The following is a 27057-nucleotide window of genomic DNA, read 5'->3' as shown; positions in this document are numbered from 1 at the left end:
AATCCAGCTGTGAAATATCTGTCCAGTTTAAACTTCCACTGTTTCTGTCTTCTCATCATTTATAAAGATCACGGTTCTATCCTTTTTATGTCTAAAGCACATCATCGAAACATTTCCCAACACTGAAACACGTCCACAGTTCAGTCTACTGCCAAAACGATAATATCTCCCTGCAATTTGATGTTTCCAGCTATGTTGCTTACAACGCTGTCTAATGTTTGGTGTCATTGGCAAACTGGGATGTGTAGCATTCTATCAAATGGTCTTAAATGGCTAATATATACGTGTGTGTGTGTGTGACAATGTGTGTGTACACGCATGTGTCTATGCACGCAGGGTGTGTGTGCATGTATCTGGACCCGTGTATGTATCAGTCAGTGTGTGCACGCACATGTGTGTGTGTATCTGTAAACTTGTGTGTGTAAACGCATTTAAGTCTCAAAGGAAAATATGAGCAGGTGTAGGCGATTTGGCCCATTGAGTCTGCTCCACCATTCAAACAGATCCTGGCACGCACAGACGCACGCACACTCACACACATTCCGATTTTATTATACACACTCGATTTGTGTCTGGAACATGCTCAATGAGTGAGCTTCCACAACCCTCTGGATCAGAGAATTCCAAAGATTCTCCACCCTCTGAATGAAGAAATTCCCCCTCATCTCAGTCTGCAATGGTCTACCCCTGATTCTGAGTATTCATGTCAAGAGGGAGAGAATACAAGACCAGGGATGTACTTCTGGGGCTGTATAAGGCTCTGGTCAGATCCCATTTGGAGTATTGTGAGCAGTTTTGGGCCCAGTATCTAAGGAAGGATGTGCTGGCCTTGGAAAGAGTCCAGAGGAGGTTCACAAGAATGTTCCCTGGAATGAAGAACCTGTCATATGAGGAATGGTTGAGGACACTGGGTCTGTACACATTGGAGTTTAGAAGGATGAGGGGTGGTCTTATTGAAACTTACAGGATACTGCGAGGCCTGGATAGAGTGGACGTGGAGAGGATGTTTCCACATGTAGGAAAAACTAGAAGCAGAGAACACTATCTCAGACTAAAGGGACGATCCTTTAAAACAGAGATGAGGAGTAATTTCTTCAGCCAGAGGGAGGTGAATCTGTGGAACTCTTTGCCACAGAAGGGTGTGGAGGCCAAATCACTGAGTGTCTCTAAGACAGAGATAGATAGGTTCTTGATCAATAAGGGGTTCAGGGGATAGGGAGAGAAGGCAGGAGAATGGGAATTAGAAAAATATCAGCCATGATTGAATGGCGGAGCAGACTCGATGGGCCGAGTGGCCTAATTCTGCTTCTATGTCTTCTGGTCTTATTGTTTGAGACTGTGCCCCCTCCCCCTGGTTCTAATCTCACCAGTCAGAGAGATCATCCAACCTACATCTATCTTGTGATGCCCCGTATGAATTGTGGATGTTTCAAGATCACCTCTCATTTTTCGGCACTCTCGGGAACACAGGTACATTTTCCTCAATCTCTCCTCATCGGACAACGTCACCATCCCAGGGATTCGTCTGGTGAATCTCCGTTACACTCCTTCTACAGCAAGTACATCCTTCCTTAGATATGGGGAACAAAACTCCACACAATGGTCCAGGTGTGTTGTGACCAAGGCTCTGTACAATTGCAGCAAGTCATCTTAACCCCAATACGAATAACCCCGAGCGATGAAAGTTAACGTACCATTGGCCTTCCTGATTGGTCAATATACTCGCACGCAAGTGTTTAGTGACCCATGAATAAGGAGTTAGATACAGAGTAAAGCTCCCTCTGCACTGACCCATCAAACACTCCCAGGACAGGTACAGCATGGGGTTAGATACAGAGTAAAGCTGCCTCTACACTGACCCATCAAACACTCCCAGGACAGGTACAGCACGGGGTTAGATACAGAGTAAAGCTCCCTCTACACTGACCCATCAAACACTCCCAGGACAGGTATAGCACGGGGTTAGATACAGCGTAAAGCTCCCTCTACACTCTCCCCATCAAACACTCCCAGGACAGGTACAGCACGGGGTTAGATACAGAGTAAAGCTCCCTCTACACTGTCCCCATCAAACACTCCCAGGACAGGTACAGCACGGGGTTAGATACAGAGTAAAGCTCCATCTACCCTGCCCCATCAAACACTCCCAGGACAGGTACAGCACGGGGTGAGATGCAGAGTAAAGCTCCCTCTACACTGTCCCCATCAAACACTCCCAGGACAGGTACAGCACGGGGTTAGATACAGAGTAAAGCTCGCTCTACACTGACCCATCAAACACTCCCAGGACAGGTACAGCACGGGGTTAGATACAGGGTAAAGCCCCCTCTACACTGTCCCCATCAAACACTCCCAGGACAGGGACAGCACGGGGTGAGATACAGAGTAAAGCTCCCTCTACACTGTCCCCATAAAACACTCCCAGGACAGGTACAGCACGGGGTTAGATACAGAGTAAAGCTCCCTCTACACTGACCCATCAAACACTACCAGGACAGGTACAGCACGGGGTTAGATACAGAGTAGTGCTCCCTCTACACTGTCCCCATCAAACACTCTCAGGACAGGTACAGCACGGGGTTAGATACAGAGTAAAGCTCCCTCTACACTGTCCCCATCAAACACTCCCAGGACACGTACAGCACGGGGTTAGACACAGAGTAAAGCTCCCTCTACACTGTCCCCATCAAACGCTCCCAGGACACGTACAGCACGGGGTTAGATACAGAGTAAAGCTCCCTCTACACTGTCCCCATCAAACACTCCCAGAACAGGTTCTGCACGGGGTTAGATACAGAGTAAAGCTCCCTCTACACTGTCCCCATCAAACACTCCCAGGACAGGTACAGCACGGGGTTAGATACAGAGTAATGCTCCCTCTACACTGTCCCCATCAAACACTCCCAGGACAGGTACAGCACGGGGTTAGATACAGAGTAAAGTTCCCTCTTCACTGTCCCCATCAAACACTCCCAGGACAGGTACAGCACGGGGTTAGATACAGAGTAAAGCTCCCTCTACACTGTACCCATCAAACACTCCCAGGAGAGGTACAGCACGGGACGGGGTTAGATACAGAGTAAAGCTCCCTCTACACTGTCCCCATCAAACACTCCCAAGATAGGTACAGCACGGGGTTAGATACAGAGTAAAGCTCCCTCTACACTGTCCCCATCAAACACTCCCAGGACAGGTACAGCACAGGGTTAGATACAGAGTAAAGCTCCCTCTGCATTTTTCCTCTCAAACACTCCCAGGACAGGTACAGCACGGGGTGTGATACCGAGCAGGGCTCTCTCTACACTGTCCCCATCAAACACTCCCAGGACAGGTACCGCACGGGGTTAGATACAGAGCAAAGCCCCCTCTGCATTTTTCCTCTCAAACACTCCCAGGACAGGTACAGCACGGGGTGTGATACCGAGCAGGGCTCTCTCTACACTATACTGTTTCCATTTTCCCCCATCACATTTGCTTCTTTTCCAATTCACTTTAATTCTGTGCCATCTCGTTCTTGAGCTTCTTAATAGTGGGAACAGTTTCTCCCTGTCTACTCTGTCCGGCACCCCCAAGAATTTGATCACCTCTATCTAATCTCCTCTTGGCCATTTCTCTCTGTGGAGAACAGACCCAACCTCTCCAATCTATCCTCATCACTGAAGTTTCTCATCCCTGAACCATTCTTGTGAACCTCCTCTGCACTCGCTCCAGTGTGTTTACATCCTTCCGATAGTGTGGCGCCCAGAACTGTCCACAATATTCCAGCTGAGGTCTAACTAGTGTCTTGTATAAGTTCAGCCTTATCTCCTCGCTCTTGTACCAATGCGGAAAATACTGAGCACGTCAGGCAGCATCTGTGGAGAGAGAAATAGAATGTTGGACCAGGGCGACTGGCAGATTGACAGATAGAGAAAAGTCCACACACACAGTAACACACTTACCCTCACACAGACACCCTGCTCTAAACAGATAGAAAATGCGGTAGATCACTTCTCCATCAGTAAATGGAAGGAGATTTTGGATTTCTCTTCAAAAGGACCAGCACACATTTAAAAAGAATGGGTGGGTGGGAGGGTTGGTGCTTCCCAATCTTTTGCATTATTATTGGGCTATGAATTTGGAGAAGATTCGGCAATGGTGGGGAGAGGAAGAAGCGGAATGGGTACAGGTGGAGTAAGCATCGTGTAAGGGGGCTAGTTTGCAGACTTTCGCTGCGGCCCCACTCCCATTTCCCCCGGGTAAGTTTACACAAAGCCCGGTGCTGGCATCTTCCTTCAACATCTGGAGCAAGTGGAGACGCCATTTTGCTTTGGTTAACTTGACGGTGCGAGCCCCTATTTATGGAAACCCCTGATTCACCCCGGCGGCAAGACTGGATACAATATTTAAACAGTGGCATAAAGCTGGGCTGAGACAGGTTACAGACTTGTTGTTGGAAAGTAGATTTGAAGAATTGAGGGAGAAACATAAAATGCAGAGGGAGGTGAAGTTTAATTATCTTCAATGATGAAACTTGGTGAAAAAGGAGTTGTCCTCTTTCGTTGCCTACCAGAGAACAAGCTGCTGGATAAATTGCTCCTCCCAGCTGAGTTGGTGATGGGAGAATTACTAACATTTACAGCTGGCTGATGGACAGAAAGAAAGCAGCAATTGAGGAAATAAAACAAAACAAGAACAAAGAACAAAGAAATGTACAGCACAGGAACAGGCCCTTCGGCCCTCCAAGCCCGTGCCGACCATGCTGCCCGACTAAACGACAATCTTCTACACTTCCTGGGTCCGTATCCTTCTATTCCCATCCTATTTATATATTTGTCAAGATGCCCCTGAAATGCCCCTATCGTCCCTGCTTCCACTACCTCCTCCGGTAGTGAGTTCCAGGCACCCACTACCCTCTGCGTAAAAAACTTGCCTCCCACATCTACTCTAAACCTTGCCCCTCTCACCTTAAACCTATGCCCCCTAGTAATTGACCCCTCTACCCTGGGGAAAAGCCTCTGACTATCCACTCTGTCTATGCCCCTCATAATTTTGTATACCTCTATCAGGTCTCCCCTCAACCTCCTTCGTTCCAGTGAGAACAAACCGAGTTTATTCAACCGCTCCTCATAGCTAATGCCCTCCATACCAGGCAACATTCTGGTAAATCTCTTCTGCACCCTCTCTAAAGCCTCCACATCCTTCTGCTAGTGTGGCGACCAGAATTGAACACTATACTCCAAGTGTGGCCTAACTAAGGTTTTATACAGCTGCAACATGACTTGCCAATTCTTATACTCAATGCCCGGCCAATGAAGGCAAGCATGCCGTATGCCTTCTTGACTACCTTCTCCACCTGTGTTGCCCCTTTCAATGACCTGTGGACCTGTACTCCTAGATCTCTTTGACTTTCAATACTCTTGAGGGTTCTACCATTCACTGTATATTCCCTACCTGCATTAGACCTTCCAAAATGCATTACCTCACATTTGTCCGGATTAAACTCCATCTGCCATCTCTCCGCCCAAGTCTCCAGACAATCTAAATCCTGCTGTATCCTCCGACAGTCCTCATCGCTATCCGCAATTCCACCAACCTTTGTGTCGTTTGCAAACTTACTAATCAGACCAGTTACATTTTCCTCCAAATCATTTATATATACTACAAAGAGCAAAGGCCCCAGCACTGATCCCTGTGGAACACCACTGGTCACAGCCATCCAATTAGAAAAGCATCCCTCCATTGCTACTCTCTGGAAGGGAGAGTTGGGTGTGGCGTTGGAATGGGGACTATGGAGTGAGGTTATACACAGGGTCAATGCGACATCTTCACGTGCTCGGATGGGCTTGATACAATTCAAGGATGTACACAGGGGCCATATGACACCGGGACGAACGAGCAGATCCTTCACAGAGGAAGAAGATAAATGTGAGAGTGTAAAGGAGGACCAGTGAACCACGTCCACATCTACTGGTCACGTCCACGATTATTGGGCTTCTGGCTCTCGCTATTTAAAACAGTAACAAAAGTTGTGGAGGTGGAAATATTACTGGGACCACATGAGGCAATTACTGGGGTGTCGGAAGTACCGGGACTAATAGATGGGGACGGGGCCGATGTGGTGGCCTTTGCCACATTGATCGCCCGGAGGCTAATATTATTGGAAGGGAAGTCAGAAGATCCGCCAAAAATATCGACATGGTTGAGGGATATTGCGGAATTCCTTAAACTTGAGAAACTAAAGTTAGCCCTTTGTGGCTCAGGTGGGGGGTTCTGCACGAGATGGAAGCTGTTCTTGTCTCTATTTACAGATCTGTTTGTTGCCAGTGGGTAAGGGGAGGGAAGAGTGAAAAGGTTTAATGGAAATAAAGGAATAAATCTCAAATGAGGAGAATAGTATTTTGTTTGTGTTGTGACTGATTGTTTGTATGTTGTTATGTCCGTCCTCATCGGAATGATAATATTTTCAAAAAACACAGCAATAATGACCACATTTTAAAAAAATTAGCTCACGGACTGCAAAATGGGTTTGAAGGTCTTGAGTTAAAAGTCTTAAACTTAAAGGTGGGAATGAGGGAGTTAATTCATCGTTTCCACAGGGGACGTGGGGGAATTTTCCACCAGGATCACATTTCTGATTGTGGAATCTTACTGTGCAATCAATATGCCTGCTGTCAGTTTGTACAGGTTCAAGTAGAAAGAGAGAAAGAAATCCATCTTCAGAGACTCTGAACTTAATTTTGAAAGTGCCACCATTTTTGGGGCTCTTCCTGTGCACAAGCTGCCTGCAGAATTCCCCAAATTAAAAACAAGGTGAGAGAGGAGAGTGAGGGGCGAGTTAACAGAAAGCAGTTGTGGTTATCAAACTGACCGTTTTCATTGAATATAAATTGTTTCATTATAAATTCCAATCTCAGGAATTGACATCAGAGGATTTCAGTGAAAGATCCCATTGAACCTCCTTGTCTAATAAAATGATGTTGTTGCCGATGACCCTGTATTTATTCAGGAATAAACTTTACATCTCACAGAGTGAAAAAATGAAATTGAATCCAAATTTCTCAAGCAGCTCATTAAAGAAATCTGTCCGTGAACAACAAGTAAAATATGAAGTGAAACTTTGCAATGAGCTTTGTTTGTCTGGCCAGGAATCTTCTCTCAAAATGGAGGCAGAAATGAAGTTGTGTTTAACTCACATTCTGTGATTTCTTGCTGGTTTTTACTCATTCTATGGAAAGCCTTCCTAAGGCGACAGACGAATGGTCAGTCCAAACATGTAAAAGATTCAGAGGGAATAAATGTTAAACAAAGACAGAAATAAGGACAGGACATTGCTGAATCTGTTGTTATCTGCTGAATTAACATAACCATAGACAGGACAAGTGTTACCTTTGCAGACACAGGAAACACACCGAGGGGGACATTCCTGACAGAAAGTCGGGGGTGGGGACTGCACACAGGTCACTGAGGAGATCTCAGTCCAAACTTTTTTCAATCATTTCCCAAATGTTTCACAACATTTGTGGCACTTCCAAAATTTAAGATACTTTGCTGTCTGTATTCTGTGAATCCAGCTGTGAAATATCTTCACTTCAATGTCTTTTCCCCAACACTATCCCCATGTCCCTTTACGTCATTGGGATTTAGAAATCAGTCAATCTCTGCTTTAAACTTGGTCAATATCTTTCCATCGTTGAGAGTGGAGACATCACCAGGAATGTGGGATTAGATCTCCAGGGTTAGGTTGGAGAAACAGGGCTCGTTCGGGTCCTATTGAACCAATCTCTCCTCCTAGGACAGTCCGGCAATCTCCCTATCAGCCGATTGATCCTCCGCTGCACTCCCTCTCTGGCAACTATATCCTTTCTTAGTTAGGGAGACCGAAACTGTACACAATACTCCAGGTGTGGTCTCGCCAAGGCCTTGTATAACTGCAGTAAGACATCTCCACTTCTGAACTCAAATCCCTCTTTCAATGAAAGCCAACATATCATTGGTCTTCTTAACTGCTTGCTGCACCCCCCTCTCCACTTTCAGTGACTGGTGTACAAGCTCCCTTTGTGCATCCACATTGTCCAACATATTACCGTTTAAATTTGTTTGACACTAACTTGGACAACTGTCCCAATTGTCTCAGTATTGTGCTCACATAAAATGGCCACCGTTCAGTAACTTAAAATGGCTGACTGCTGATCGTGGATTTGTTTAGACAGATTCCCAGACAGAGAGATAGAGAGATGCAGAGACAGAGAAGATGGGGAGACTAACAGAATACATTAATTCAAGATTCAGAATCGCCATCAAACACTGTTAGCAAAAGTACATCATGGGGTTAGATACAGATTACACATCCCTCTACACTGTCCCCAGCAAACATTCCCAGGACAGCTACAGTACGAGGATGTATACAGAGTAAAGCTCCCTCTACACGTCCCCATCAGACACTCCCAGGAAAGGTACAGCACGGGGTTAGATAGAGAGAAAAGCTCCCTCTGCACTTTCCCCATCAAACACTCCCAGGACAGGTACAGCACGGGGTTAGATACAGCGTAAAGCTCCCTCTACACAGTCCCCATCAAACACTCCCAGGACAGGTACAGCACAGGGTTCGATACAGAGTAAATCTCCCTCTAAACTGTCCCCATCAAACACTCCCAGGACAGGTACAGCACGGGGTTAGATACAGAGTAAAGCTCCCTCAACACTTTCCCCATCAAACACTCCCAGGACAGGTACAGCACGGGGTTCGATACAGATTAAAGCTCCCTCTAAACTGTCCCCATCAAACACTCCCAGGACAGGTACAGCACGGTGTTAGAGACAGAGTAAAGCTCCCTCAACACTGTCCCCATCAAACACTCCCAGGCCAGGTACAGCACAGGGTTAGATACAGAGTAAAGCTCCCTCTACACTGTCCCCATCAAACACTCCCAGGACAGGTACAGCACAGGGCTAGATACAGAGTAAATCTCCCTCTGCACTCTCCCCATCAAACACTCCCAGGATAGATACAGCACGAGGCTAGGTACAGAGTCAAGCTCCCTCTACTTTCTCCCCATCAAACACTCCCAGGACAGGTACAGCACAGGGCTAGATACAGAGTAAAGCTCCCTCTGCATTGTCCACACCAAACACTCCCAGGACAGCTACAGCACAGGGCTAGATACAGAGTAAAGCTCCCTCTGCACTGTCTCCAAGATCACTCCCAAGACATGGCAGAGGCAGTACAACGTGGAAATCACCATCCCTGTGTATCGTCTGCACAGCGCTGTTGGAATGTGATACATTTCAATCAGAGCTCACAGAATGATAGAATATACATTGCAGGAGTAGGCCATTTGGCCCATCGAGTCTGCACTGGCCCTCGGAGAGAGCACCCTACCCAAGCCCACGCCTCCACCCTATCCAAATAACCCCAGTAACACCACCTAACCTTTGGGCCACAAAGGGGCAATTTAGCACGGCCAACATCTCCTCACATCCTTCTAGGCCCTAGTGAATACAGGCACAATCATAGAATCCCTACAATGCAGAAGGAGGCCATTCTGCCCATCGAATCTACACCAACCCTCTGACACAGCATTCTATGTGAGCTCAGTCACCCGCCCTATCCCAATAACTCCTTAACCTAATCTAAACAATCTTCCTGGACACTAAGGGGTAATTTAGCAGGACCATTCCACCTAGCCTGCACGTCTTTGGACTGTGGAAGGAAACCGGAGCACCCGGAGGAAACCCACGCACACACGGGGAGAAACTGCCAACTCCACGTAATCAGGCACACAAGGCCGGAATTTATCCCGGGTCACTGGCACGGTGAGGCAGCAGTGCTAACCACTGTGCCACAGTCAAACCAATCTCTCCTTGTAGGACAGTCCGGCAACCTCCCTATCAGCCGATTACCCTCCGCTGCACTCCCTCTCTGGCAACTCTATCCTTTCTATGTTAGGGAGACCGAAACTGTACACAGTACTCCAGGTGTGGTCTCACCAAGGCCTTGTGTAACTGCAGTAAGACATCTCCACTTCCGAACTCAAATCCCTCTTTCAATGAAGGCCAACATATCATTGGTCTTCTTAACTGCTTGCTGCACCCCCCTCTCCACTTTCAGTGACTGGTGTACAAGGACAGCCAGCTCCTTTTCTACATCCACATTCCCCAACAAATCACTGTTTAAATCAGACACGTTCCATCAGGATTTTGTTATACCAACGTGTGCAAATGTCAGAAATGACTGTGCTGTGCTCACCTAAAATGGCCACCATTAAGTAACTTAAAATGGCTGACTGCTGATCGTGGATTTTGTTCTGACAATATTCCCAGACAGACAGAGAGAGAAGCAGAAACAGAGTGATGGAGAAACTAATAGAAGACATTTATTTGAGATTTTGAAACTCCGTCAAACACGACCAGCAAAGGTACATCATGGGGTTAGACAAAGATTGCTCTACACTGTCCCTGGCAAACACTCCCAGGACAGGTACATCACGGTATTAGATATCGAGCAAGGTCTCTCTACACTGTCCCTGGCAAACACTCCCAGGACAGGTACAACATGGTATTAGATATCGAGCAAGGCTCTCTCTACACTGTGCCCATCAAACACTCCCAGGACAGGTACAACACGGTATTAGATATCGAGCAAGGCTCTCTCTACACTGTGCCCATCAAACACTCCCAGCACAGGTACAGCACGGGGTTAGATATAGAGTAAAGCTCCCTCTACACTGTCAACATCAAACACACCCAGGACAGGTACAGCACGGGGTTAGATACAGAGTAAAGTTCCCTCTACACTGTCCCCATCAAACACTCCCAGGACAGGTACAGCACGGGGTTAGATACAGAGTAATGCTCCCTCTACACTGTACCCATCAAACACTCCTAGGACAGGTACAGCACGGGGTTAGATGCAGTGTAAAGCTCGCTCTACATGGTCCCCATCAAACACTCCTAGGACTGGTGCAGCACCGGGTTAGATACAGAGTAAAGCTCCCTCTCCACTGTCCCCATCAAACACTCCCAGGACAGGTACAGCACGGGGTTAGATACAGAGTAAAACTCCCTCTGCATTTTTCCTCTCAAACACTCCCAGGACAGGTACAGCCCGGGGTGTGATGCCGGGCAGGGCTCTCTCTACACTGTCCCCATCAAAACTCCCAGGACAGGTACAGCACGGGGTGTGATACCGAGCAGGGCTCTCTCTGCACTATACTGTTTCCATTTTCTCACAAATATTTGCTTCTTTTCCAATTCACTTTAATTCTGTGCCATCTCGTTCTTGATCTTCTTAATAGTGGGAACAGTTTCTCCCTGTCTACCCTGTCCGGCACCCCCAAGAATTTGAACACCTCTATCTAATCTCCTCTTGGCCATTTCTCTCTGTGGAGAACAGACCCAACCTCTCCAATCTATCCTCATCACTGAAGTTTCTCATCCCTGAACCATTCTTGTGAACCTCCTCTGCACTCGCTCCAGTGTGTTCACATCCTTCCTATAGTGTGACGCCCAGAACTGTCCACAATATTCCAGCTGAGGTCTAACTAGTGTCTTGTATAAGTTCAGCCTTACCTCCTCGCTCTTGTACCAATGAGGGAAAATACTGAGCAGGTCAGGCAGCATCTGTGGAGAGAGAAATAGAATGTTGGACCAGGGCGACTGGCAGATAGACAGATCGAGAAAAGTCCACACACACAGTAACACACTTACCCTCACACAGACACCCTGCTCTAAACAGATAGAAAATGCGGCAGATCACTTCTCCATCAGTAAATGGAAGGAGATTTTGGATTTCTCTTCAAAAGGACCAGCACACATTTAAAAAGAATGGGTGGGTGGGAGGGTTGGTGCTTCCCAATCTTTTGTATTATTATTGGGCGGTGAATTTGGAGAATATTCGACAATGGTGGGGAGAGGAAGAAGCGGAATGGGTACAGGTGGAGTAAGCATCGTGTAAGGGGGCTAGTTTGCAGACTTTCGCTGCGGCCCCACTCCCATTTCCCCCGGGTAAGTTTACACAAAGCCCGGTGCTGGCATCTTCCTTCAACATCTGGAGCAAGTGGAGACGCCATTTTGCTTTGGATAACTTGACGGTGCGAGCCCCTATTTATGGAAACCCCCGATTCACCCCGGCGGCAAGACTGGATACAATATTTAAACAGTGGCATAAAGCTGGGCTGAGACAGGTTACAGACTTGTTGTTGGAAAGTAGATTTGAAGAATTGAGGGAGAAACATAAAATGCCGAGGGAGGTGAAGTTTAATTATCTTCAATGATGAAACTTGGTGAAAAAGGAGTTGTCCTCTTTCGTTGCCTACCAGAGAACAAGCTGCTGGATAAATTGCTCCTCCCAGCTGAGTTGGTGATGGGAGAATGACTAACATTTACAGCTGGCTGATGGACAGAAAGAAAGCAGCGATTGAGGAAATAAAACAAAAGTGGAAGGAAGAGTTGGGTGTGGCGTTGGAATGGGGACTATGGAGTGAGGTTATACACAGGGTCAATGCGACATCTTCACGTGCTCGGATGGGCTTGATACAATTCAAGGATGTACACAGGGGCTATATGACACAGGGACGAACGAGCAGATCCTTCACAGAGGAAGAAGATAAATGTGAGAGTGTAAAGGAGGACCAGTGAACCACGTCCACATCTTCTGGTCACGTCCACGATTATTGGGCTTCTGGCTCTCGCTATTTAAAACAGGAACAAAAGTTGTGGAGGTGGAAATATTACTGGGACCACATGAGGCAATTTCTGGGGTGTCGGAAGTACCGGGACTAATAAATGGGGACGGGGCCGATGTGGTGGCCTTTGCCACATTGATCGCCCGGAGGCTAATTGTATTGGAAGGGAAGTCAGAAGATCCGCCAAAAATATCGACATGGTTGAGGGATATTGCGGAATTCCTTAAACTTGAGAAACTAAAGTTAGCCCTTTGTGGCTCAGGTGGGGGGTTCTGGACGAGATGGAAGCTGTTCTTGTCTCTATTTACAGATCTGTTTGTTGCCAGTGGGTAAGGGGAGGGAAGTGTGAAAAGGTTTAATGGAAATAAAGGAATAAATCTCAAATGAGGAGAATAGTATTTTGTTTGTGTTGTGACTGATTGTTTGTATGTTGTTATGTCCGTCCTCATCGGAATGATAATATTTTCAAAAAACACAGCAATAATGACCACATTTTAAAAAAATTAGCTCACGGACTGCAAAATGGGTTTGAAGGTCTTGAGTTAAAAGTCTTAAACTTAAAGGTGGGAATGAGGGAGTTAATTCATCCTTTCCACAGGGGACGTGGGGGAATTTTCCACCATGATCACATTTCTGATTGTGGAATCTTACTGTGCAATCAATATGCCTGCTGTCAGTTTGTACAGGTTCAAGTAGAAAGAGAGAAAGAAATCCATCTTCAGAGACTCTGAACTTAATTTTGAAAGTGCCACCATTTTTGGGGCTCTTCCTGTGCACAAGCTGCCTGCAGAATTCCCCAAATTAAAAACAAGGTGAGAGAGGAGCGTGAGGGGCGAGGTAACAGAAAGCAATTCGGGTTATCAAACTGACCGTTTTCATTGAATATAAATTGTTTCATTATAAATTCTAATCTCAGGAATTGACATCAGAGGATTTCAGTGAAAGATCCCATTGAACCTCCTTGTCTGATAAAATGATGTTGTTGCCGATGACCCTGTATTTATTCAGGAATAAACTTTACATCTCACAGAGTGAAAAAATGAAATTGAATCCAAATTTCTCAAGCAGCTCATTCAAGAAATCTGTCCGTGAACAACAAGTAAAATATGAAGTGAAACTTTGCAATGAGCTTTGTTTGTCTGGCCAGGAATCTTCTCTCAAAATGGAAGCAGAAATGAAGTTGTGTTTAACTCACATTCTGTGATTTCTTGCTGGTTTTTACTCATTCTATGGAAAGCCTTCCTAAGGCGACAGACGAATGGTCATTCCCAACATGTCAGAAATTCAGAGGGAATAAATGTTAAACAAAGACAGAAATAAGGACAGGACATTGCTGAATCTGTTGTTATCTGCTGAATTAACATAACCATAGACAGGACAAGTGTTACCTTTGCAGACACAGGAAACACACCGAGGGGGACATTCCTGACAGAAAGTCGGGGGTGGGGACAGCACACAGGTCACTGAGGAGATCTCAGTCCAAACTGTTTCTAATCATTTCCCAAATGTTTCACAACATTTGTGGCACTTCCAAAATTTAAGATACTTTGCTGTCTGTATTCTGTGAATCCAGCTGTGAAATATCTTCACTTCAATGTCTTTTCCCCAACACTATCCCCATGTCCCTTCATATTCCTAAATGGGATTTAGAAATCAGTCAATCTCTGCTTTAAACTTGGTCAATATCTTTCCATCTTTGAGAGTGGAGAAATTACCAGGAATGTGGGATTTGATCTCCAGAGTAAGGTTGGAGAAACAGGGCTCGTTCGGGTCCTATTGAATCAATCTCTCCTCCTAGGACAGACCGGCAATCTCACCTTCAGCCGACTGACCTTCCGCTGCACCTACTCTCTGGCAACGATATCCTTTCCATGTTAGGGAGACCAAAACTGTACACAATACTCCAGGTGTGGTCTCCGCAAGGGCTTGTATAACTGCAGTAAGACATCTCCATTTCTGAACTCAAATCCCTCTTTCAATGAAGGCCGACATATCATTGGTCTCCTTAACTGTTTGCTTCACCCCCTCTCCACTTTCAGTGACTGGTGTACAAGCTCCATTTGTGCATCCACATTGCCCAACATATCACCATTTAAATTTGACTCTTTCCTTCAGTTTTTGTTTGACACTAACTTGGACAACTGTCCCAATTGTCTCAGTGTTGTGCTCACATAAAATGGCCACCGTTCAGTAACTTAAAATGGCTGACTGCTGATCGTGGATTTTTTTAGACAGATTCCCAGAGAGAGAGATAGAGAGATGCAGAGACAGAGAAGATGGGGAGAATAACAGAATACATTAATTCAATATTCAGAATCGCCATCAAACACTGTTAGCAAAAGTACATCATGGGGTTAGATACAGATTACACATCCATCTACACTGTCCCCATCAAACATTCCCAGGACAGCTACAGAAGGAGAATGTATACAGAGTAAAGCTCCCTCGACACGTCCCCATCAGACACTCCCAGGACAGGTACAGCACGGGGTTAGACAGATAGAAAAGCTCCCTCTGCACTTTCCCCATCAAACACTCCCAGGAAGGTACAGCACGGGGTTAGATACAGCATAAAGCTCCCTCTACACAGTCCCCATCAAACACTCCCAGGACAGGTACAGCACGGGGTTAGATACAGAGTAAAGCTCCCACTACACTGTCCCCATCAAACACTCCCAGGACAGGTACGCACGGGGTTAGATACAGAGTAAAGCTCCCTCTACACTGTCCCCATCAAACACTCCCAGGACAGTTACAGCACGGTGTTAGATACAGAGTAAAGCTCCCTCTACACTATCCCCATCAAACACTCCCAGGACAGGTACGCACGGGGTTAGATACAGAGTAAATCTCCCTCGACACTGTCCCCATCAAACACTCCCAGGACAGGTACAGCACGGGGTTAGATACAGAGTAAAGCTCCCTCCACACTGTCCCCATCAAACACTCCCAGGACAGGTACAGCACAGGGTAAGGTACAGAGTAAAGCTCCCTCTACACTGTCCCCATCAAACACTCCCCGGACAGGTACAGCACGGGGTTAGATACAGAGTAAAGCTCCCTCCACACTGTCCCCATCAAACACTCCCAGGACAGGTACAGCACGGGGTTAGATACAGAGTAAACCTCTCTCTCCACTGTCCACATCAAACACTCCCTGGACAGGTACAGCACGGGGTTAGATACAGAGTAAACCTCTCTCTACACTGTCCCCATCAAACACTCCCAGGACAGGTACAGCACGGGGTTCGATACAGGGTAAGATTTCCTCGACACTGTCTCCATCAAACACTCCCAGAACAGGTAGAGCACGGGGTTCGATACAGATTAAAGCTCCCTCTACACTGTCCCCATCAAACACTCCCAGGACAGGTACAGCACGGTGTTCGAGACAGAGTAAACCTCCCTCAACACTGTCCCCATCAAACACTCCCAGGACAGGCACAGCACAGGTTAGATACAGGGTAAAGCTCCCTCTACACTGTCCCCATCAAACACTCCCAGGACAGATGCAGCACAGGGCTAGATACAGAGTAAAGCTCCCTCTGCATTGTCCACACCAAACACTCCCAGGACAGGTACAGCACACGGCTAGATACAGAGTAAAGCTCCCTCAACACTGTCTCCATCAAACACCCCCAGGACAGGTACAGCACAGGGTTAGATACAGCGTAAAGCTCCCTCTACACTGTCCCCATCAAACACTCCCAGGACAGGTACAGCACGGGGTTAGATACAGAGTAAAGCTCCGTCTACACTCTCCCCATCAAACACTCCCAGGACAGATACAGCACGAGGCTAGATACAGAGTAATGCTCGCTCTACACTGTCCCCATCAAACACTCCCAGGACAGGTACAGCACAGGGCTTGATACAGAGTAAAGCTCGCTCTACACTGTCCACACCAAACACTTCCAGGACTGGTACAGCACAGGGCTAGATACAGAGTAAAGCTCCCTCTGCACTGTCTCCAAGATCACTCCCAAGACATGGCAGAGGCAGTACAATGTGGAAATCACCATCGCTGTGTATAGTCTGCACAGCGCTGTTGGAATGTAATACATTTCAATCAGAGCTCACAGAATGATAGAATATACATTGCAGGAGTAGGCCATTTGGCCCATCGAGCCTGCACTGGCCCTCGGAGAGAGCACCCTACCCAAGCCCACGCCTCCACCCTATCCAAATAACCCCAGTAACACCACCTAACCGTTGTGCCATTAAGAGGCAATTTAGCACGGCCAATATCTCCTCACATCCTTCTAGGCCCTAGTGAATACAGGCACAATGATAGAATCCCTACAATGCAGAAGGAGGCCATTCTGCCCATCGAATCTACACCAACCCTCTGACACAGCATTCTATGTAAGCTCAGTCACCCGCCCTATCCCAATAACTCCTTAACCTAATCTAAACAATCTTTCTTGGGCACTAAGGGGTAATTTAGCAGGACCATTCCACCTAGCCTGCACGTCTTTGGACCGTGGAAGGAAACCGGAGCACCCGGAGGAAACCCACGCACACACGGGGAGAAACTGCCAACTCCACGTAATCAGTCACACAAGGCCGGAATTTATCCCGGGTCACTGGCACGGTGAGGCAGCAGTGCTAACCACTGTGCCACAGTCAAACCAATCTCTCCTTGTAGGACAGTCCAGCAACCTCCCTATCAGCCGATTGATCCTCCGCTGCACTCCTTCTCTGGCAACTATATCCTTTCTATGTTAGGGAGACAATATTCCCAGAAGAACAGAGAGAGAAGCAGAAACAGAGGGATCGAGAAACTAATAGAAGACATTTATTTGAGATTTTGAAACTCCGTGAAACACGACCAGCAAAGGTACATCATGGGGTTAGACACAGATTCCTCTACACTGTCCTTGGCAAACACTCCCAGGACAGGTTTATATATAGAATAACAGATACCCGGGAGTGAGTTACACACTGGAATCTAATCGAGGGGTTCAGGGTGGTTTATATATAGAATAACAGATACCCGGGAGTGAGTTACACACTGGAATCTAATCGAAGGGTTCAGGGTGGTTTATATATAGAATAACAGATACCCGGGAGTGAGTTACAGACTGGAATTTAATCGAGGGGTTCGGGGTGGTTTATATATAGAATAACAGATACCCGGGAGTGAGTTACAGACTGGAATCTAATCGAGGGGTTCGGGGTGGTTTATACATAGAATACCAGATACCCGGGAGTGAGTTAAAGACTGGAATCTAATCGAGGGGTTCAGGATGGTTTATATATAGAATAACAGATACCCGGGAGTGAGTTACAGACGGGAATCTAATCGAGGGGTTGGGGATGGTTTATCTAGAGAATATCAGATACCCGAGAGTGAGTTACAGACTGGAATCTAATCGAGGGGTTCGGGGTGGTTTATATATAGAATAACAGATACCCGGGAGTGAGTTACAGACTGGAATCTAATCGAGGGGTTCAGGATGGTTTATATATAGAATAACAGATACCCGGGAGTGAGTTACAGACTGGAATCTAATCGAGGGGTTCGGGATAGTTTATATATAGAATAACAGATACCCGGGAGTGAGTTACAGACTGGAATCTAATCGAGGGGTTCGGGGTGGTTTATATATAGAATAACAGATATCCAGGAGTGAGTTACAGACTGGAATCTAATTGAGGGATTCAGGGTGGTTCATATATAGAATAACAGATACTCGGGAGTGAGTTACAGACTGGAATCTAATCGAGGGGTTCGGGGTGGTTTATATATAGAATAATAGATATCCAGGAGTGAGTTACAGACTGGAATGTAATTGAGGGATTCAGGGTGGTTCATATATAGAATAACAGATACTCGGGAGTGATTAAAGACTGGAATCTAATCGAGGGGTTCAGGATGGTTTATATATAGAATAACAGATACCCGGGAGTGAGTTACACACTGGAATCTAATCGAGGGCTTCGGGATAGTTTATATATAGAATAACAGATACCCGGGAGTGAGTTACAGACTGGAATCTAATCGAGGGGTTCAGGGTGGTTTATATATAGAATAACAGATACCCGGGAGTGAGTTACAGACTGGAATCTAATCGAGGGGTTCAGGGTGGTTTATATATAGAATAACAGATACCCGGGAGTGTGTTACAGACTGGAATCTAATCGAGGGGTTCAGGGTGGTTTATATACAGAATAACAGATACCCGGGAGTGAGTTACAGACTGGAATCTAATCGAGGGGTTCAGGGTGGCTTTGATATAGAATAACAGATACCCGGGAGTGAGTTACAGACTGGAATCTAATCGAGGGCTTCAGGATCGTTTATATATAGAATAACAGAGACCCGGGAGTGAGTTACAGACTGGAATCTAATCGAGGGGTTCAGGGTGGTTTATATATAGAATAACAGATACCCGGGAGTGAGTTACAGACTGGAACTTAATCGAGGGGTTCAGGGTGGTTTATATATAGAATAACAGATACCCGGGAGTGAGTTACAGACTGGAATCTAATCGAGGGGTTCGGGGTGGTTTATATATAGAATAACAGATTCCCGGGAGTGAGTTACAGACTGGAATCTAATCGAGGGGTTTAGGGTGGTTTATATATAGAATAACAGATACCCGGGAGTGAGTTACAGACTGGAATCTAATCGAGGGATTCAGGGTGGTTCATATATAGAATAACAGATACTCGGGAGTGAGTTACAGACTGGAATCTAATCGAGGGGTTCAGGATGGTTTATACATAGAATAACAGATACCCGGGAGTGAGTTACACACTGGAATCTAATCGCGGGCTTCGGGATAGTTTATATATAGAATAACAGATACCCGGGAGTGAGTTACAGACTGGAATCTAATCGAGGGGTTCAGGGTGGTTTATATATAGAATAACAGATACCCGGGAGTGAGTTACAGACTGGAATCTAATCGAGGGGTTCAGGGTGGTTTATATATAGAATAACAGATACCCGGGAGTGTGTTACAGACTGGAATCTAATCGAGGGGTTCAGGGTGGGTTATATATAGAATAACAGATACCCGGGAGTGAGTTACAGACTGGAATCTAATCGAGGGGGTCAGGATGGTTTATATATAGAATAACAGATACCCGGGAGTGAGTTACAGACTGGAATCTAATCGAGGGGTTCAGGGTGGCTTTGATATAGAATAACAGATACCTGGGAGTGAGTTACAGACTGGAATCTAATCGAGGGCTTCAGGATCGTTTATATATAGAATAACAGAGACCCGGGAGTGAGTTACAGACTGGAATCTAATCGAGGGGTTCAGGGTGGTTCATATATCGAATAACAGATACCCGGGAGTGAGTTACAGACTGGAATCTAATCGAGGGGTTCAGGGTGGTTTATATATAGAATAACAGATATCCGGGAGTGAGTTACAGACTGGAATCTAATCGAGGGCTTCAGGATCGTTTATATATAGAATAACAGATACCCGGGAGTGAGTTACAGACTGGTATCTAATCGAGGGGTTCAGGGTGGTTTATATATAGAATAACAGATACCCGGGAGTGAGTTCCAGACTGGAATCTAATCGAGGGGTTCAGGATTGTTTATATATAGAATAACAGATACCCGGGAGTGAGTTACACACTGGAATCTAATCGAGGGGTTCAGGATGGTTTATATATAGAATAACAGATACCCGGGAGTGAGTTACACACTGGAATCTAATCGAGGGCTTCGGGATAGTTTATATATAGAATAACAGATACCCGGGAGTGAGTTACAGACTGGAATCTAATCGAGGGGTTCAGGGTGGTTTATATATAGAATAACAGATACCCGGGAGTGAGTTACAGACTGGAATCTAATCGAGGGGTTCAGGGTGGTTTATATATAGAATAACAGATACCCGGGAGTGTGTTACAGACTGGAATCTAATCGAGGGGTTCAGGGTGGTTTATATACAGAATAACAGATACCCGGGAGTGAGTTACAGACTGGAATCTAATCGAGGGGTTCAGGATGGTTTATATATAGAATAACAGATACCCGGGAGTGAGTTACAGACTGGAATCTAATCGAGGGGTTCAGGGTGGCTTTGATATAGAATAACAGATACCCGGGAGTGAGTTACAGACTGGAATCTAATCGAGGGCTTCAGGATCGTTTATATATAGAATAACAGAGACCCGGGAGTGAGTTACAGACTGGAATCTAATCGAGGGGTTCAGGGTGGTTTATATATAGAATAACAGATACCCGGGAGTGAGTTACAGACTGGAACTTAATCGAGGGGTTCAGGGTGGTTTATATATAGAATAACAGATACCCGGGAGTGAGTTACAGACTGGAATCTAATCGAGGGGTTCGGGGTGGTTTATATATAGAATAACAGATTCCCGGGAGTGAGTTACAGACTGGAATCTAATCGAGGGGTTTAGGGTGGTTTATATATAGAATAACAGATACCCGGGAGTGAGTTACAGACTGGAATCTAATCGAGGGATTCAGGGTGGTTCATATATAGAATAACAGATACTCGGGAGTGAGTTACAGACTGGAATCTAATCGAGGGGTTCAGGTTGGTTTATACATAGAATAACAGATACCCGGGAGTGAGTTACACACTGGAATCTAATCGAGGGCTTCGGGATAGTTTATATATAGAATAACAGATACCCGGGAGTGAGTTACAGACTGGAATCTAATCGAGGGGTTCAGGGTGGTTTATATATAGAATAACAGATACCCGGGAGTGAGTTACAGACTGGAATCTAATCGAGGGGTTCAGGGTGGTTTATATATAGAATAACAGATACCCGGGAGTGTGTTACAGACTGGAATCTAATCGAGGGGTTCAGGGTGGTTTATATATAGAATAACAGATACCCGGGAGTGAGTTACAGACTGGAATCTAATCGAGGGGGTCAGGATGGTTTATATATAGAATAACAGATACCCGGGAGTGAGTTACAGACTGGAATCTAATCGAGGGGTTCAGGGTGGCTTTGATATAGAATAACAGATACCTGGGAGTGAGTTACAGACTGGAATCTAATCGAGGGCTTCAGGATCGTTTATATATAGAATAACAGAGACCCGGGAGTGAGTTACAGACTGGAATCTAATCGAGGGGTTCAGGGTGGTTCATATATAGAATAACAGATACCCGGGAGTGAGTTACAGACTGGAATCTAATCGAGGGGTTCAGGGTGGTTTATATATAGAATAACAGATATCCGGGAGTGAGTTACAGACTGGAATCTAATCGAGGGCTTCAGGATCGTTTATATATAGAATAACAGATACCCGGGAGTGAGTTACAGACTGGTATCTAATCGAGGGGTTCAGGGTGGTTTATATATAGAATAACAGATACCCGGGAGTGAGTTCCAGACTGGAATCTAATCGAGGGGTTCGGGATAGTTTATATATAGAATAACAGATACCCGGGAGTGAGTTACAGACTGGAATCTAATCAAGGTGTTCAGAATAGTTTATTTCTAGAATAACAGGTACCCGGGAGTAAGTTACAGACTGGAATCTAATCGAGGGGTTTGGGGTGGTTTATATAGAGAATAACAGATACCCGGGAGTGAGTTACAGATTGGAATCTAATCGAGGGGTTCAGGGTGGTTTATATATGGAATAACAGATACCCGTGAGTGAGTTACAGACTGGAATCTAATCGAGGGGTTCAGGGTGGTTTATATATAGAATAACAGATACCCGGGAGTGAGTTACAGACTGGAATCTAATCGAGGGGTTCGGGGAGGTTTATATATAGAATAACAGATACCCGGGAGTGAGTTACACACTGGAATCTAATCGAGGGGTTCAGGGTGGTTCATATATAGAATAACAGATACTCGGGAGTGAGTTACACACTGGAATCTAATCGAGGGGTTCGGGGTGGTTTATATATAGAATAACAGATACCCGGGAGTATCTTGCTGCACCCTCCTCTCCACTTTCAGTGACTGGTGTACAAGGACAGCCAGCTCCCTTTCTACATCCACATTCCCCAACAAATCACTGTTTAAATCAGACACTTTCCATCAGGATTTTGTTATACCAACGAGTACAAATGTCAGATATGACTGTGCTGTGCTCACCTAAAATGGCCACCATTAAGTAACTTAAAATGGCTGACTGCTGATCGTGGATTTTGTTCTGACAATATTCCCAGACAGACAGAGAGAGAAGCAGAAACAGAGGGATCGAGAAACTAATAGAAGACATTTATTTGAGATTTTGAAACTCCGTCAAACACGACCAGCAAAGGTACATCATGGGGTTAGACAAAGATTCCTCTGCACTGTCCCTGGCAAACACTCCCAGGACAGGTTTATATCTCGAATAACAGATACCCGGGAGTGAGTTACAGACTGGAATTTAATCGAGGGGTTCGGGGTGGTTTATATATAGAATAACAGATACCCGGGAGTGAGTTACAGACTGGAATCTAATCGAGGGGTTGGGGATGGTTTATCTAGAGAATAACAGATACCCGAGAGTGAGTTACAGACTGGAATCTAATCGAGGGGTTCGGGGTGGTTTATATATAGAATAACAGATACCCGGGAGTGAGTTACAGACTGCAATCTAATCGAGGGGTTCAGGATGGTTTATATATAGAATAACAGATACCCGGGAGTGAGTTACAGACTGGAATCTAATCGAGGGGTTCAGGATCGTTTATATATAGAATAACAGATATCCAGGAGTGAGTTACAGACTGGAATCTAATTGAGGGATTCAGGGTGGTTCATATATAGAATAACAGATACCCGGGAGTGAGTTACAGACTGGAATCTAATCGAGGGGTTCAGGGTGGTTTATATATAGAATAACAGATACCCGGGAGTGAGTTACAGACTGGAATCTAATCGAGGGCTTCAGGATCGTTTATATATAGAATAACAGATACCCGGGAGTGAGTTACAGACTGGAATCTAATCGAGGGGTTCAGGGTGGTTTATATATAGAATAACAGATACCCGGGAGTGAGTTCCAGACTGGAATCTAATCGAGGGGTTCGGGATAGTTTATATATAGAATAACAGATACCCGGGAGTGAGTTACAGACTGGAATCTAATCAAGGTGTTCAGAATAGTTTATTTCTAGAATAACAGGTACCCGGGAGTAAGTTACAGACTGGAATCTAATCGAGGGGTTTGGGGTGGTTTATATAGAGAATAACAGATACCCGGGAGTGAGTTACAGATTGGAATCTAATCGAGGGGTTCAGGGTGGTTTATATATGGAATAACAGATACCCGGGAGTGAGTTACAGACTGGAATCTAATCGAGGGGTTCAGGGTGGTTTATATATAGAATAACAGATACCCGGGAGTGAGTTACAGACTGGAATCTAATCGAGGGGTTCGGGGTGGTTTATATATAGAATAACAGATACCCGGGAGTGAGTTACAGACTGGAATCTAATCGAGGGGTTCAGGGTGGTTTATATAGAGAATAACAGATACCCGGGAGTGAGTTACAGACTGGAATCTAATCGAGGGGTTCGGTATGGTTTATATATAGAATAACAGATATCCAGGAGTGAGTTACAGACTGGAATCTAATTGAGGGGTTCAGGGTGGTTTATATATAGAATAACAGATACCCGGGAGTAAGTTACAGACTGGAATCTAATCAAGGGGTTCAGGATCGTTTATATATAGAATAACAGATACCCGGGAGTGAATTACAGACTGGAATCTAATCGAGGGGTTCGGTATGGTTTATATATAGAATAACAGATATCCAGGAGTGAGTTACAGACTGGAATCTAATTGAGGGGTTTGGGGTGGTTAATATATAGAATAACAGATACCCGGGAGTGAGTTACAGACTGGAATCTAATCGAGGGGTTCAGGGTGGTTTATATATAGAATAACAGATACCCGGGAGTGAGTTACAGACTGGAATCTAATCAAGGGGTTCAGGATAGTTTATATATAGAATAACAGATACCCGGGAGTGAGTTACAGACTGGAATCTAATCGAGGGGTTCAGGGTGGTTTATATATAGAATAACAGATACCCGGGAGTGAGTTACAGACTGGAATCTAATCGAGGGGTTCAGGATAGTTTATATATAGAATAACAGATACCCGGGAGTGAGTTACAGACTGGAATCTAATCCAGGGGTTCAGGGTGGTTCATATATAGAGTAACAGATACCTGGGAGTGAGTTACAGACTGGAATCTAATTGAGGGGTTCAGGGTGGTTTACATATAGAATAACAGTTACCCTGGAGTGAGTTACAGACTAGAATCTAATCGAGGTTCGGGGATGTTTATTTAACGAATGAGTGCGTTACAGAGTGGAATCAAATCGAGGGGTTAGATTTAACTCACTCTTACACACTCACTCACTAACACACACTATTACGCACATAACAACTAACTGACTCTTACACACCCTGACTCACATTCGCTCACTAGTACACTCACTTACTTTCGCAGACTCACTTACACACTGAAACTCACTTATTCCTAAACACTTTCTCATTATTACACACTCACTTACTCTCAAACTCTTACTTACAAATTCACACCACTCACTCAGTCTTAAACACACTCACATTCTCTCACACTTAAACACTCACTTGCACACTCACTCACACTCCCTCACTCACTCTTACACATTCCCTCTCACACACACATACTCACTCTTACACACTCACTCACTCATACACACTCACTCATTCATACACTCACTCAGTCTTATGTACTCACTCACATGCACTATTACACACACACACATGCACACTCACTCACCTACTCACTCATTCTTACACACTAACTTGCTCACACACACAAACTCACTTACACAATCACTCACACTGACACACTCACACACTGACTCGCTCACTCTTACACACAGTCACACTAACACACACTCACTGTTAACAGATACACTGGAGTGTGACACAGTGTGCAATCTAATTGTGGGGTTAGATTTCACTCACACACACACTTACACACATACTCTTACACACTCGCTCACACTCTTACTCAATTGTGCACTAACACACACACTCACTCACTAACTCACTCTTACACACCCTGTCTCACACTCGCTCACTATTACACACTGACTCACTCACACTCACCTACACACTCACTCACTCCTACAGGCTCACTCATTAGTGCACACTGATTCACACACCCTCACTTACTTTCACACACTCACTCAGTCTTACACAAACACACTCTCACACTCACTGTCACACACAGTCACACACTCTTTCTGACACGCCTGTCACTCTGACACAATCACACCCAGATGCTAACACACATCACTCTTGCATACCAACTCACACTCAGTTCGACACACTCACTCACACTCTCACTGTTATACACAGACACACTCTTTCACACTCTATCACCTACTCACTCATTGTTACAGACTAACTCACACACACTCACTCACACACTGAAACTGACTTACACAATCACTACACCGATATACGTACACACACTGATTCGCTCACTCTTACACACACCATTACACACTCAGTAACTCTTGACACAGTCACTCACTCAAATATTCACACACAACTAACTCGTTCACACTTGCACACTCAGACACTCGCTTACACAATCACTCACACTCACTCTTATGCACACTCTCACACTCACTTTCACACATATCTGACACACAGCCTGACACACTCAATCACTCTTACTCAATCACTAACTAACACACACTTTCACACACTCACTAACTAACTGTTACACACCCTGACTCACATTCGCTCACGATTACGCTCACTCACACTCACCTAAACATTTAAACAGAGCGAAGGACGCACAGAGAGCCAAGGACGCACAGTGAGCGAAGGACGCACAGAGAGCGAGGGACGCACAGAGAGCGAGGGACGCACAGAGAGCGAGGGACACACAGAGCGAATGACACACAGAGCGAGGGACACACACAGAGCGAGGGACAGACAGAGAGTGAGGGACACACAGAGAGCGAGGGACACACGGAGCGAGGGACACAAAGAGAGCGATGGACACACAGAGAGCGAGGGACGCAGAGAGCGAGGGACGCACAGAGAGCGAGGGACACACAGAGCGAGGGACACACAGAGAGCGAGGGACGCACAGAGAGCGCAGAACGCACAGAAAGTGCAGAACGCACAGAGAGCGAGGGACACACAGAGCGAGGGACACACAGAGCGAGGGACACACACAGAGCGAGGTACAGACAGAGAGTGAGGGACACACAGAGAGCGAGGGACACACACAGAGCGAGGGACACACACAGAGCGAGGGACGCACAGAGAGCGCAGAACGCACAGAGAGCGAGGGACACACAGAGAGCGAGGGACACACAGAGAGTGAGGGACACACAGAGCGAGGGACACAATGAGCGAGGGTCACAAAGAGCGAGGGACACAGAGCGAGGGACACACACA

General features: G+C 45.7%; 1 long non-coding RNA gene across 2 annotated transcripts in view; it reads right to left on the bottom strand.

Annotated features, from left to right (window-relative positions):
* Window positions 1–3800: 3800 nt before the first annotated feature.
* Window positions 3801–27057, bottom strand: part of LOC140399704 (uncharacterized) — a 62467-nt gene continuing 39210 nt past the window's right edge. For both annotated transcript variants that reach the window (XR_011937797.1, XR_011937798.1), the window contains 2 exons: window positions 11551–11601; window positions 3801–3854 (listed from right to left, as the gene is read on the bottom strand). This is a non-coding gene — a long non-coding RNA (uncharacterized lncRNA). The remainder of the gene's footprint in view (window positions 3855–11550; window positions 11602–27057) is intronic.

Source organism: Scyliorhinus torazame, chromosome 23, assembly GCF_047496885.1.
Source record: "Scyliorhinus torazame isolate Kashiwa2021f chromosome 23, sScyTor2.1, whole genome shotgun sequence".
Classification (NCBI taxonomy): domain Eukaryota; kingdom Metazoa; phylum Chordata; class Chondrichthyes; order Carcharhiniformes; family Scyliorhinidae; genus Scyliorhinus; species Scyliorhinus torazame.
Note: the sequence above shows the minus strand (reverse complement) of the source record. Positions and strands in the feature narration are given on the sequence as shown.